Source organism: Heptranchias perlo, chromosome 3 (genome assembly GCF_035084215.1).
Source record: "Heptranchias perlo isolate sHepPer1 chromosome 3, sHepPer1.hap1, whole genome shotgun sequence".
Lineage (NCBI taxonomy): Eukaryota > Metazoa > Chordata > Chondrichthyes > Hexanchiformes > Hexanchidae > Heptranchias > Heptranchias perlo.
In genome coordinates, this window is record NC_090327.1 from 27604631 (window position 1) to 27619291 (window position 14661).

Below are 14661 nucleotides of genomic sequence, written 5' to 3' on the forward strand. Positions count from 1 at the left end.
TCACTACCTTTGAGGTCCTGCTTTTTAATTTATGTCCTAACTCCTTAAATTCACCTTGCAGGACCTCATCCCCTTTTTTACCTATGTCGTTGGTACCGATATGGGCCATGACTACTGGCTGTTCACCCTCCCCCTCCAGAATGCCCTGCAGCCGCTCCGTGACATCCTTGACCCTAGCACCAGGGAGGCAACATACCATCCTGGAGTCACGTTTGTGGCCACAGAAACGCCTATCTGTTCCCCTTACAATTGAATCCCCTATCAATATAGCCCTGCCACTCTTCTTCCTCCCCACCTGTGCAGCAGACCTACCCGTGGTGCCACGAACTTGGATCTTGTTGCTTTCCCCTGATAAGCCATCTCCCCCAACAGTATCCAAAGCGGTATATCTGTTTGAGAGGGAAATGGCCCCATGGAACTCCTGGTCTATCTGCCTAGTCCTTTTACTCTGCCTGGCGGTCACCCATTTCCTTTCTGCCTGCGTAATCTTTACCTGCGGTGTGACCACCTCACTGAACGTGCTATCCACGATAATCTCAGCATCACGGATGCTCCACAGTGAATCCACCCGCAGCTCCAGCTCCGAAATGCGGTTAGTCAGTAGGCGCAGCTGGACACACTTCCTGCACACATGGTCGCCAGGGACACCAGTAGTGTCCATGACTTCCCACACAGTGCAGGAGGAGCATATCACGGGTGTGAGCTCTGCTGCCATGACTTGCCTTAGATTTACACTGCGTTCACCTCTCGGACTCTCTTCCTGCTCTCTGGACTCTCCTTTTACACTGCGCTCACTGCTCGAACTCTCCTCCCGCTCTCGGACTCTCCTCTTGTTCTCGGACTCTCCTTTTACACTGTGCTCACCTCTTGGACTGTCCTCCCACTCTCGGACTCTCATTTTACACTGTGCTCACCTCTCGGACTCTCCTCCCACTCTCGGACTCTCCTTTTACAATGCGCTCACCTCTCGGATTCTCCTCTCGGTCTCGGACTCTCCTTTTACACCGCGCTCACCTCTCGGACTCTCCTTTTACACTGCGCTCACCTCTCGGACTCCATGCAGTCCATGACAACGGTTGTGCGGATTCTGGATGCTAACATGTTTGCCGCCTTAAACAGGCAGACAGATACTTTGGTTGTGGCCTTACAACATAGCACATCTGTTCACCAACCTGCTGGCCAGCAGAGTGGTGGGAACAATGTTGCGCTGGCCCGGGAGAGGGATGATGGCAAAAGGTGACATGGAATTGAGGACTCCACTCAAAGTGCTCCCACGTCTCATCTGTTGCCCCCCCTCAACCAGCACCCGCAAAGTTGCCTCCTCTCCCGATAGCCCACTGGTGCAGGTGGAGCAGTCTTTGGCGGGGCCCTCATGGGCTCTAAAACCCAGAGGTCATAGGTCAAGAGCATCTCAGCAGTCAGGGCAGGGATCTGAGCAACCTGCCATTACCTCTGTTGAAACCATAGGGAATGCATCACATAGAAATGGTTGAAAGAGAAAGGCTAAGGAATTGTAATTCACCAAGGGTATGCACAAGGGTATTTGACGAGCTGTCATGTTGTTAATTTATATATTATTTTGTTATGGCACATTGAATTTAATCATTATCACCACCACTGCTACTTCTTGACCACTATTGGTCACTATGGTCACTTTTGTGAATTCTCCCTTTCATATGCTTCATCATGAATGCCAAGACATGATGCCACCCATTGGGCCCGTGTGCAATGGATGTATGCCTGGCTGAAGGACTGTTCAGTGCAAAGTGGGGAGGGGGGAGGTTTGATGGTGGTGGTTGTTCCAGGTGGCCTGAATATTTCAAAGTCTTCAATTTGCAACTCTCATTATGAGAACCTGTTAGAGATGAGGGAATCCCTGGCATCACAGGCAGCAATGTGAGCGGCTGCTCTGGCGATGGGTTCCCCATCTTCATTTTCCTCCTCCTCAGATGTGCTGTGGAACAGATCCATTGCGCCCCCCATCCTGATTTTGTCAATTTGAGAGGCTCCAAAATGTAGGTAAATTTGTCAACACGAGAATTCTCAGTCTTAACAAAGAAATCTCAGTTTAAACACAAAGAAATCCCAGCCAAACGTTTGTCTGAGAGAACCGAGTGCCCAGTTGCAAAACCTCACCTTTTATAGAGATGTGTCAGTCACTGGTTTAAAGGGTCAAATGAGTTTCTATGGCATGTTTCAGAAGCCACGGGAGACACGTTCAGGAGTAATTAAATCCGTTATTGTTGCAGTATCCACAAAAAGTTAAATACATAAAGTGTTTCAACTACCCGATTTGGCCCTTTAGATATCCGCCTGCCGGCTTTAAGTGGGAACGGGACCCAGAAGTGGGCGCGTTGGAGCGGGAATGCAGTCCCGTTCCAAAAGGTTGTTACTTTAACCTCCCACCTGTCCCCAACCCAGCGTGGGGTTAAAATAACCATGGTGGTGTCATGTCTGAAATCAGGAGAACCATCAACACGGCGTCAAAGAAATTTAGGCCATCGAGAAAGTCACGAAGGTAAGTGATGGCAGTGAAAGCTGAACTCTGCACTGCACAGCGTCATATTCTGTTCAGCCAATAGAATTAGAAGGGTCCTGTTGCTGGAGCCACAGTTGACAAATATGGTATACATTAAGGGGGGAAAAAATGAGTGAAGCTCTCATCTCATCAGCATACCATATTAAGAGATGGGTTCAGTATTGATGAACGAATGAACCAAAAGGCCTTGAGATTCCTATGTTCCTTTGAGATCCTGCCGCATGAAATAGCCGAGCATTTGCTGCACATTTCGGAAGGCAGTGTCATGATAAAGTTGTGGAAGCCCAGTTAGTCTTTTCATTCCTGCGTGGCTTGTGCGTAATTGTAAGTAGTAAAAAGGAACAATGTGAGCAGTTACAAGATAGTTAGGCCAAGCAGCTGACATGTAACTAAATAGATGCCAAGTGTAACCTGAGTGCAATACCATGCATTGTAATGGTGATTTTGCTTGTTGGAGGCCAAGGGCGCACAGAAATTATATTAACATTTACCATTCATGTCCACAGTTTCACGATGGCTAAAATATCTTGATTTCAATTAATTTTACAAGTAACACTTTTCCCTTTATTTAATCCTTTCATCTTTTCTCCCATAGTTTAAATTAAAAGACAGGAATACTGATGAGCTTCCCTCAAGGCCTCATTAGGCCATCATCAATGTGATCAGTTCAGGACCATGGCACTTAAATCTAACTTTGTGCAAATAGAATAATGGGCAGCAGTGACTACACTAAGGCTTATGTATGTCTTGTAATAATTAGCCCATTAATTTGGTTACCTTTAACAGCATCCTTGACTTTATTGGACTTGCAATGTTCACTGGTGGGGGATGGGTGGGCATTTTGTACCGATGGTATCTACTCAGATATCAGCAGCATGCAGCTCCCTCCCCTTCTATCTCAGCGGGTACGGTAGCACAGTGGTTATGTTACTGGGCTAGTAATCCGGAGGCCTGGACGAAAATCCAGAGTTCATGAGTTCAAATCCCGCCACGGCAGCTGGTGAATTTAAATGTAATTAAAATTCAATTAATTAATTAAAATTCAATTAATTAAATAAAAATCTGGAATTAAAATACTAGTATCAGTAATGATGGCCATGAAACTACTGGATTGTCGTAAAAACCCATCTGGTTCACTAATGTCCTTTAGGGAAGGAAACCTGCCATCCTTACTCGGTCTGGCCAATATGTGACTCCAGACCCACAACAATGTGGTTGATTCTTAATTGCCCTCTGAAATGGCCTAGCAAGCCACTCAGTTGTAAAATCCCGCTACGAAAAGTCATAATAAGAATAAAACCGGACGGACCACCCGGCATCGGACCACTAGGCACCGGACACGACAACGGCAAAACACCAAGCCCAGTCGACCCTGCAAGGTCCTCCTTACTAACATCTGGGGACTTGTGCCAAAATTGGGAGAGCTGTCCCACAGACTAGTCAAGCAACAGCCTGACATAGCCATACTTACAGAATCATACCTTTCAGCCAATGTCCCAGACTCTTCCATCACCATCCCTGGGTATGTCCTGTCCCACCGGCAGGACAGACCCACCAGAGGTGGCGGTACAGTGATATACAGTCAGGAGGGAGTGGCCCTGGGAGTCCTCAACATTGACTCTGGACCCCATGAAATCTCATGGCATCAGGTCAAACATGGGCAAGGAAACCTCCTGCTGATTACCACCTACCGTCCTCCCTCAGCTGATGAATCAGTCCTCCTCCATGTTGAGCACCACTTGGAGGAAGCACTGAGGGTAGCAAGGGCACAAAATGTACTCTGGGTGGGGGACTTCAATGTCCATCACCAAGAGTGGCTCGGTAGCACCACTACTGGCCGAGTCCTGAAGGACATATCTGCGAGACTAGGCTTGCGGCAGGTGGTGAGCGAACCAACACGAGGGAAAAACTTACTTGACCTCGTCCTCACCAATCTACCTGTCGCAAATGCATCTGTCCATGACAGTATTAGTAGGAGTGACCACCGCACAGTCCTCGTGGAGATGAAGTCCCGTCTTCGCACTGAGGACACCATCCAACGTGTTGTGTGGCACTATCACCATGCTAAATGGGATAGATTCAGAATGGATCGAGCAGCTCAAAACTGGGCATCCATGAGGTGCTGTGGGCCATCAGCAGCAGCAGAATTGTATTCCAGCACAATCTGTAACCTCATGGCCCGGCATATTCCTCACTCTACCATTACCAACAAGCCAGGGGATCAACCCTGGTTCAATGAGGAGTGTAGAAGAGCATGCCAGGAGCAGCACCAGGCGTAACTAAAAATGAGGTGCCAACCTGGTGAAGCTACAACTCTGGACTACATGCATGCTAAACAGTGGAAGCAACATGCTATAGACAGAGCTAAGCGATTCCACAACCAATGAATCAGATCAAAGCTCTGCAGTCCTGCCACATCCAGTCGTGAATGGTGGTGGACAATTAAACAACTAACGGGAGGAGGAGGCTCTGCAAACATCCCCATTCTCAATGATGGCGGAGTCCAGCACGTGAGTGCAAAAGACAAGGCTGAAGCGTTTGCAACCATCTTCAGCCAGAAGTGCCGAGTGGATGATCCATCTCAGCCTCCTCCCGATATCCCCACCATCACGGAAGCCAGTCTTCGGCCAATTCGATTCACTCCACGTGATATCAAGAAATGGCTGAGTGCACTGGATACAGCAAAGGCTATGGGCCCCGACAACATCCCAGCTGTAGTGCTGAAGGCTTGTGCTCCAGAACTAGCTGCGCCTCTTGCCAAGCTGTTCCAGTACAGCTACAACACTGGCATCTACCCGACAATGTGGAAAACTGCCCAGGTATGTCCTGTCCACAAAAAGCAGGACAAATCCAATCCGGCCAATTACAGCCCCATCAGTCTACTCTCAATCATCAGCAAAGTGATGGAAGGTGTCGTCGACAGTGCTATCAAGCGGCACTTACTCACCAATAACCTGCTCACCGATGCTCAGTTTGGGTTCCGCCAGGACCACTCGGCTCCAGACCTCATTACAGCCTTGGTCCAAACATGGACAAAAGAGCTGAATTCCAGAGGTGAGGTGAGACTAACTGCCCTTGACTTCAAGGCAGCATTTGACCGAGTGTGGCACCAAGGAGCCCTAGTAAAATTGAAGTCAATGGGAATCAGGGGGAAAACTCTCCAGTGGCTGGAGTCATACCTAGCACAAAGGAAGATGGTAGTGGTTGTTGGAGGCCAATCATCTCAGCTGCAGGAGTTCCGCAGGGCAGTGTCCTAGGCCCAACCATCTTCAGCTGCTTCATCAATGACCTTCCCTCCATCATAAGGTCAGAAATGGGGATGTTCGCTGATGACTGCACAGTGTTCAGTTCCATTCGCAACCCCTCAGATAATGAAGCAGTCCAAGCCTGCATGCAGCAAGACCTGGACAACATCCAGGCTTGGGTTCATAAGTGGCAAGTAACATTTGCGCCAGATAAGTGCCAGGCAATGACCATCTCCAACAAGAGAGAGTCTAACCACCTCCCCTTGACATTCAACGGCATTACCATCGCCGAATCCCCCACCATCAACATCCTGAGGGTCACCATTGACCAGAAACATAACTGGACCAGCCATATAAATACTGTGGCTATGAGAGCAGGTCAGAGGCTGGGTATTCTGCAGCGAGTGACTCACCTCCTGACTCCCCAAAGCCTTTCCACCATCTACAAGGCACAAGTCAGGAGTGTGATGGAATACTCTCCACTTGCCTGGATGAGTGCAGCTCCAACAACACTCAAGAAGCTCGACACCATCCAAGATAAAGCAGCCCGCTTGATTGGCACCCCATCCACCACCCTAAACATTCACTCCCTTCACCACCGGCGCACTGTGGCTGCAGTGTGCACCATCCACAAGATGCACTGCAGCAACTCGCCAAGGCTTCTTCGACAGCACCTCCCAAACCCGCGACCTCTACCACCTAGAAGGACAAGAGCAGCAGGCGCATGGGAACAACACCACCTGCACGTTCCCCTCCAAGTCACACACCATCCCGACTTGGAAATATATCGCCGTTCCTTCATTGTCGCTGGGTCAAAATCCTGGAACTCCCTTCCTAACAGCACTGTGGGAGAACCGTCACCACACGGACTGCAGCGGTTCAAGAAGGCGGTTCACCACCACCTTCTCGAGGGCAATTAGGGATGGGCAATAAATGCTGGCCTCGCCAGCGATGCCCACATCCCGTGAACGAATAAAAAAAAAATGATATGGACACTAATGTTTGTCAACTGGCTAGAACTACGGAGCGGGGGTTCACCCAGATGCATGCTGATATGGTTATACATTGCATCTGCGATCTGTGAAACCATAGCTACAACTCAAGGACACCAAACACCTACACTCTTAGCTTCTCTGGATGGGTTGGCTGTCAGAGTGCAAGAAGCTGTCAAGACTCAGGGGGAGGAGTGAAGAGCCTCGGTGGGAGAATGCAGAAACTTGAGCAGCCGCAAGGGGACCTGCTGATATAGGACGAGCCCCATTCTCTAATCTGCACATAATGTCATGTTTGGCACTCCAGCTGGCAAATCTCCTGTACAGCCACAGAGTTCTAAGCGATTGCCTGGTTTATGCAGCTTCGAATCCTTGCAATGAGGGCAGCAACATCCCAGGCCAGTTTGCGCCCAAAGGCGGCAATAATCCTCAGATTGCAGCAAATATGGCAATGTCTGCAGATATATTCTCGCACCAGGAAGTACTTGGAGGCAGAAGTTGAGGCAAACACTGATAAGAAGAAGCAGGCACTACAGGAGGCGAGCATAGAGTGACCTTTGCAGTAAACAAATTGCGGAGTTACTGGCAATAATCTTCCAAACATCCGTAGATACAGGGGTGGTGCCAGAGGACTGGAGAATTGCAAATGTTACACCCTTGTTCAAAAAAGGGTGTAAGGATAAACCCAGCAATTATAGGCCAGTCAGTTTAGCCTCAGTGGTGGGGAAACATTTAGAAATGATAATCAGGGACAGAATCAACAGTCACTTGGATGAGTGTGGATTGATTAGGGAAAGCCAGCACTGATTTCTTCAAGGCAAATCGTGTTTAATTAACCTGATAGAGTTTTTTGATGAGGTAACAGAAAGGGTAGGTGAGGTAATGCAGTTGATGTGGTGTATATGGAATTTCAAAAGGCATTTGATAAAATGCCGCATGGCAGGCTTATCATCAAGATTGCAGCCCATGGAATAAAGGGGGCAGTAGCAACATGGATACAGAATTGGCTAAGTGACAGCAAACAGAGTAGTGGTGAATGGTTGTTTTTCGGACTGGAGGGAGGCGTACAGTGGTGTTCCTCAGGGGTCGGTGCTGGGACCACTGCTTTTCTTGATATATATTAATGACTTGGACTTGATTATACCGGGCACAATTTCAAAATTTGCATATGATACAAAACTTGGAAGGATAGTGAGGAGGAAAGTGATAGACTTCAAGAGGATATAGACAGGCTAGTGGCATGGGTGGACAAGTGGAAAATGAAATTTAACGCAGAAAAATGCAAAGTGATACATTTCGATAGGAAGAACGAGGAGAGGCAATATAAACTAGAGGGCACAACCCTAAAAGGGGTACAAGAACAGAGAGATCTGGGGGTATATGTGCACAAATCATTGAAGGTGGCAGGGCAGGTTGAGAAAGCGGTTAAAAAGCATACATTGAGGCCCTAGTCAGAAAGAAGAAGGAGGCATATGACATGCATAGGCACTTGGGATCAAGTGGATCCCTTGAAGAGTATAGAGATTGCCGGAGTTGAGTTAAGAGAGAAATCAGGAGGGCAAAAAGGGGATATGAGATTGCTTTGGCAGGTAAGGCAAAGGAGAATCCAAAGAGCTTCTACAAATACATAAAGGGCAAAAGAGTAACTAGGGAGAGAGTAGAGCTACTTAAGGATCAACAAGGTCATCTATGTGCGGAACCACAAGAGATGGGTGAGATCCTAAATGACTATTTCGTATCGGTATTTACGGTTGAGAAAGGCATGGATGTTAGGGAACTTGGGGAAATAAATAGTGATGTCTTGAGGAGTGTACATATTACAGAGAGGGAGGTGCTGGAAGTCTTAACATGCATCAAGGTAGATAAATCTCCGGGACCTGATGAAATGTATCCCAGGACGTTATGGGAGGTTAGGGAGGAAATTGTGGGTCCCCTAGCAGAGATATTTGAATCATCGACAGCTACAGGTGAGGTGCCTGAAGATTGGAGGGTAGCAAATGTTGTGCCTTTGTTTAAGAAGGGCGGCAGGGAAAAGCCTGGGAACTACAGACCGGTGAGCCTGACATCTGTAGTGGGTAAGTTGTTAGAGGGTATTCTGAGAGACCCGATCTACGGGCATTTGGAGAGGCAGGGACTGATTAGGAACAGTCAGCATGGTTTTGTGAGAGGAAAATCATGTCTCACAAATTTGATTGAGTTTTTTGAAGGGGTAACCAAGAAGATAGATGAGGGCTGTGCAGTAGACGTGGTCTACATGGACTTTAGCAAAGCCTTTGACAAGGTACTGCATGGTAGGTTGTTACATAAGGTTAGATCTCACGGGATCCAAGGTGAGGTAGCCAATTGGATACAAAATTGGATTGACAGCAGAAGACAGAGGGTGGTTGTAGAGGGTTGTTTTTCAAACTGGAGGCCTGTGACCAGCGGTGTGCCTCAGGGATCGGTGCTGGGTCCGCTGTTATTTGTTATTTATATTAATGATTTGGATGAGAATTTAGGAGGCATGGTTAGTAAGTTTGCAGATGACACCAAGATTGGTGGCTTTGTGGGCAGTGAAGAAGGTTATCTAGGATTGCAACGGGATCTTGATAAATTGGGCCAGTGGGCCGATGAATGGCAGATGGAGTTTAATTTAGATAAATGTGAGGTGATGCATTTTGGTAGATCAAATCGGGCCAGGACCTACTCCGTTAATGGTAGGGCGTTGGGGAGAGTTATAGAACAAAGAGATCTGGGAGTACAGGTTCATAGCTCCTTGAAAGTGAAGTCACAGGTGGATAGGGTGGTGAAGAAGGCATTCAGCATGCTTGGTTTCATTGGTCAGTACATTGAATACAGGAGTTGGGATGTCTTGTTGAAGTTGTACAAGACATTAGTTAGGCCACACTTGGAATACTGTGTACAGTTCTGGTCACCCTATTATAGAAAGGATATTATTAAACTAGAAAGAGTGCAGAAAAGAATTACTAGGATGCTACCGGGACTTGATGGTTTGACTTATAGGGAGAGGTTGGATAGGCTGAGACTTTTTTCCCTGGAGAGTAGGAGGTTTCGGGGGGATCTTATAGAAGTCTATAAAATAATGAGGGGCATAGAAACGGTAGATAATCAAAATCTTTTCCCAAAGGTAGGGGAGTCTATAACGAGGGGGCATAGATTTAAGGTGAGAGGGGAGAGATACAAAAGGGTCCAGAGGGGCAATTTTTTCACTCAAAGGGTGGTGAGTGTCTGGAACAAGCTGCCAGAGGCAGTAGTAGAATCGGGTACAATTTTGTCTTTCAAAAAGCATTTGGACAGTTACATGGGTAAGATGGGTATAGAGAGATATGGGCCAAGTGCAGGCAATTGGGACTAGCTTAGTGGTATAAACTGGGCGACATGGACATGTTGGGCCGAAGGGCCTGTTTCCATGTTGTAAACTTCTATGATTCTATTCTATGATTCATTCGGGATCCTGGGCTTTATAAATAGAGGCATGGAGTACAAAACTGTGGAAGTCATGATGAACCTTTATAAAACACTGGTTTGGCTGCAACTGGAATATTGTGTTCAGTTCTGGGCATCGCACTTTCGGAAAGATGTGAAGGCCTTAGAGAGGGTGTCGAAGAGATTTACTAGAATGATTCCAGGGATGAGGGACTTTAGTTACGTGGATAGACTGGAGAAGCTGGGGTGTTCTCCTTGGAATAGAGAAGGTTGCAAGGAGATTTGATAGAGGTATTCAAAATCATGAAGGGTCTGGACAGAGTGGATAGAAAGAAACTGTTCCCATTGGCAGAAAGGCCAAGAACCAGAGGACATTGATTTAAGGTGATTGGCAAAAGAACCAAAGGTGACATGAGGAAAAACTTTTTTACACAGCGAGTGGTTAGGATCTGGAATGCACTGCCTGAGGAGGTGGTGGAGGCAGATTCAATCATGGCCTTCAAAAGGGAACTGGATATGTAATTGAAAGTAAAACATTTGCAGGGCTACAGGGAAAGGGCGGGGGAATGGGACTAGCTGGATTGCTCTTGCATAGAGCCGGTGCGGACTCGATGAGCCCCATGGCCTCCTTATGTGCTGTAACCTTCCTATGATTCTATGATTCTAACAATTTGGCCCTTAACCTCTTGGTGTCCACCTGTAACACAAACTAACACCTGCACCTCCCAAGTATGATACCTTAAATAATGGTTTTGTGTGAGACACAAGATAAGTATGTGTTAACCCTCACAGGATGGCTAGCCTCTTACAAGCAACCAGGAGATATTGGTGAAGTCAGTGCCATCGCACAGAAATATGACTTTTAGTTGTTGGGGAGCACCTGACAGCTATCAGTTCCAACAATAGATCATACATTTCATATAAGCTGCAAGGCAACATCAGCACTCCAAAGCACAAGCAGTGGGGCATCCTTCATTGGCCCCTTGACTTTTCATCATTGACAGTAATGCACTTCATCTGAAGAATGCCACAGTGATGTGCTGATGCTGCTGGCTGTCTGGAAGAAGTGCCTCATCCACATTTACCATATCCTTGAATCTCCTTTCATCATGCTCATTAGCATGTAGCCTATTGGTCTCCTGTATGCTAATATCTCTCTCAAATGTGATATTATGGAACACACAGCACACAATCATTATTTTGGACATCTTCTCTTGGCTGCACTGCAAGGTAACCTTGAGTGATACTTCAAGGCTCCAAAACCCTGCTCAATGGTTTTGGCATGGGCCTCACACTATTGATTGTCTTGAGTAACTGGTGTCATCAGCCAAGGTCAAAGAGGATAGACAGAATCCCCCAGAAGCCATCTATCCAATCTGCTATGTTTTTGAATATTGAAATGTTTCTGGGTTTGAGAGTCATGGGAGTTCTCAGGATACTTGGCATTAACACGGAGACTCATGTTGACATCACACAGTATCTGCACATTAATTGAGTGCAAGAGACTGCGCTGTTCCATTTTTGTATGGCACGGCTTGGCCTGGTGGAACGCAAATGGCCATGTGCCAGAATGTATTGGCTGAACCAAACCGTTCGCAACCTCGGCATCCTATTTGATCCTGAGATGAGCTTCCTACCACATATCCACTTCATCACCAAGAGCACCTACGTCCATCTCCGTAACATCGCCCGTCTCCGTCCCTGCTTCAGCTCGTCTGCTGCTGAAACCCTCATCCATGCATTTGTTACCTCTAGACTTGACTATACCAATACTCTCCTGGCTGGCCTCCCATCGTCCACCCTCCATAAGCTTGAGCTCATCCAAAACTCTGCTGCCCTAACTCGCATCCTAACTCGCACCAAGTCCCATTTACCCATCATTCCTGTGCTCACTGACCTACATTGGCTCCTGGTCCGGATACACCTTGATTTTAAAATTCTCATCCTTGTTTTCAAATCCCTCCATGGCCTCAACCCTCCCTATTTCTGTAACTTCCTCCAGCCCTACAACCTTCCACAATCTCTGCATTCCTCCAATTCTTGCCTCTTGTGCATCCCCAATTTTAATCACTCCACCATTGCCGGCTGTGCCTTCAGCTGCCTAGGCCCTAAGCTCTAGAATTCCCTCCCTAAACCTCTTCACCTCTCTACCTCTCTTTCCTCCTTCAAGATGCTCCTTAAAACTTATCTTCCAACCAAGCCTTTGGTCACCTGTCCTAATATCTCCTTATGCGGCTTGGTTTCAAATTTAGTTTGCAAATCACTCCTGTGAAGCACCTTGGGACGTTTTACTATGTTAAAGGTGCTGTATAAATGCAAGTTGTTGTTTTATTGCACGCTTGGGAAATGATCTATGTGGCCGGGATCTCTGCTGCTTTGCCTCTGTGCCAAAGAGCTCACAGAGCAGTAGTGACATTTTGATGCATCGGTGAACTGAGGAATGGCTCATTGCTGCCTAATTCCTGTCGCAGCATGAAAGAACCCTGAAGAATAATAAATCAGGTTTCATTTTAAGATCTATGCTCACATGGCATTTCTCCTCCAGTGAGGTTGTCACAAAATGGCACCACTCAGTCACCATCTCGAGTAAGCAAAAAACTGAAAACGCTGCAAACACACAGCTGGTCGGTCAGCATCTGTGACGGGAAGTTTAAAAAAATTACTTATCTCTGGAATCCTTCTAGGCCTGGAAGTGCAGGAGTGGCTGGCCTACACCCTGCAAAGAGTCCTTGGGCTTCTGCTGACCATGCCTTGCTTCTTCCTTCCAGCACCATCAGCTGCCAAGGTCTCTTCCCAGTGCTAACTTTATGCTGGAGATCGTTCCCTTGGCTCCCCGGCGTTTTGGGTTCCCAACCCAATTTCTTCTCCCGGTTTCAGGTGGGAGACTATCCTGGATTATTTAAATGAGGCCCGGGATTTAAAATAGCCCGGGACTCACACTGAGCTTCCCATGGGGTTTCCTTCCCACCTCCCAACCCAAGTTAATATCGACCCCCTAATTTCGATGATAACCTTGAGCTTTCTCTTCTACAGTATAACCATTCCACCATATTCAGCCTCCTATCATAATTCTAGTGCCTAATTCAAGCTATCAATTTCATAGAATCATAGAAAGGTTACAGTACGGAAGGAGGCCATTCAGCCCATCAAGTCCACACCGGCTCTATGCAAGAGCAATCCAGCTAGTCCCACTCCCCCGCCCTTTCCCCGTAGCTCTGCAAATTTTTTCCTTTCAAGTACTTATCCAATTCCCTTTTGAAGGCCATGATTGAATCTGCCTCCACCACCCCCTCGGGCAGTGCATTCCAGATCCCAACCACTCGATGTGTAAAAATGTTTTTCTTCATGTCACCTTTGGTTCTTTTACAATCACCTTAAATCTATGTCCTCTGGTCCTTGACCCTTCCGCCAATGGGAACAGTTTCTCTCTATCTACTCTGTCTATACCCTTCATGATTTTGAATACCTCTATCAAATCTCCTCTCAACCATCTCTGTTCCAAGGAGAACAACCCCAGTTTCTCCAGTCTATCCACATAACTAAAGTCCCTCATCCCTGGAATCATTCTAGTAAATCTCTTCTGCACTCTCTCTAAGGCGTTCACATATTTCCTAAAGTGCGGTGCCCAGAACTGGACACAATACTCCAGTTATGGCTGAACCAGTGTTTTATAAAGGTTCATCATGACTTCCATACTTTTGTACTCTGTGCCTCTATTTATGAAGCTACCGTGCGGCACTTTATCAAACGTCTTTTGAAAGTCCATTTACACCACATCAACTACATCAACTGGTTACCTTTGCTGTACCCTCTCCAGTGTGTCCTTCTTATAATATGGTGACCCAGAATTGTACAGTGTGGGCTCAGATCAGTAGTACTCTGAACAAGCTCAGAATCACATCCTGAGGTTTGTGTCCCATTCTTGAGTCTACCCACATACATCTGTGAATTTCTTGATATCCTCTGCCAGAAACTGCTTGGAGAGTCAGTGATGAGGAGTTACCAATTTAAAATTGTCACTGAGAATGAGAGAGGTTAGGAGGAACGTAGAGTCCTTGGGCACAGGAAGTGATTGAGGCAGAGACCATTGCATCTTTTAAGGAAAGAGTAGATAAACATTTGGAGCAGAGGAAAATACAGGGCTATGAAGAGTGAGCAGGGCAGTGGGATTATTTTGGATTGTTCTGGCAGAGAGCCGACCAAGACATAATGGATCAAATGGCTTCCTTCTTTGTTGAAAACTTTTTATACATCTTCAAATGGATTAATTCAGGATGATTCAATGCTTGACTTAAAACCATTGGGTTTTTGAAACAAAAAACAGAAAATGCTGGAAATGCACAGCAGGACATCTGGAGAGAAGAGACAAATTATTGTTTTGGATCTGGCCTTCCTTCAAAAAAATGAAAGATGAACAAGTATTTTAATAGAATCAGAACAAAGCAGAAGGGTTGAGGGA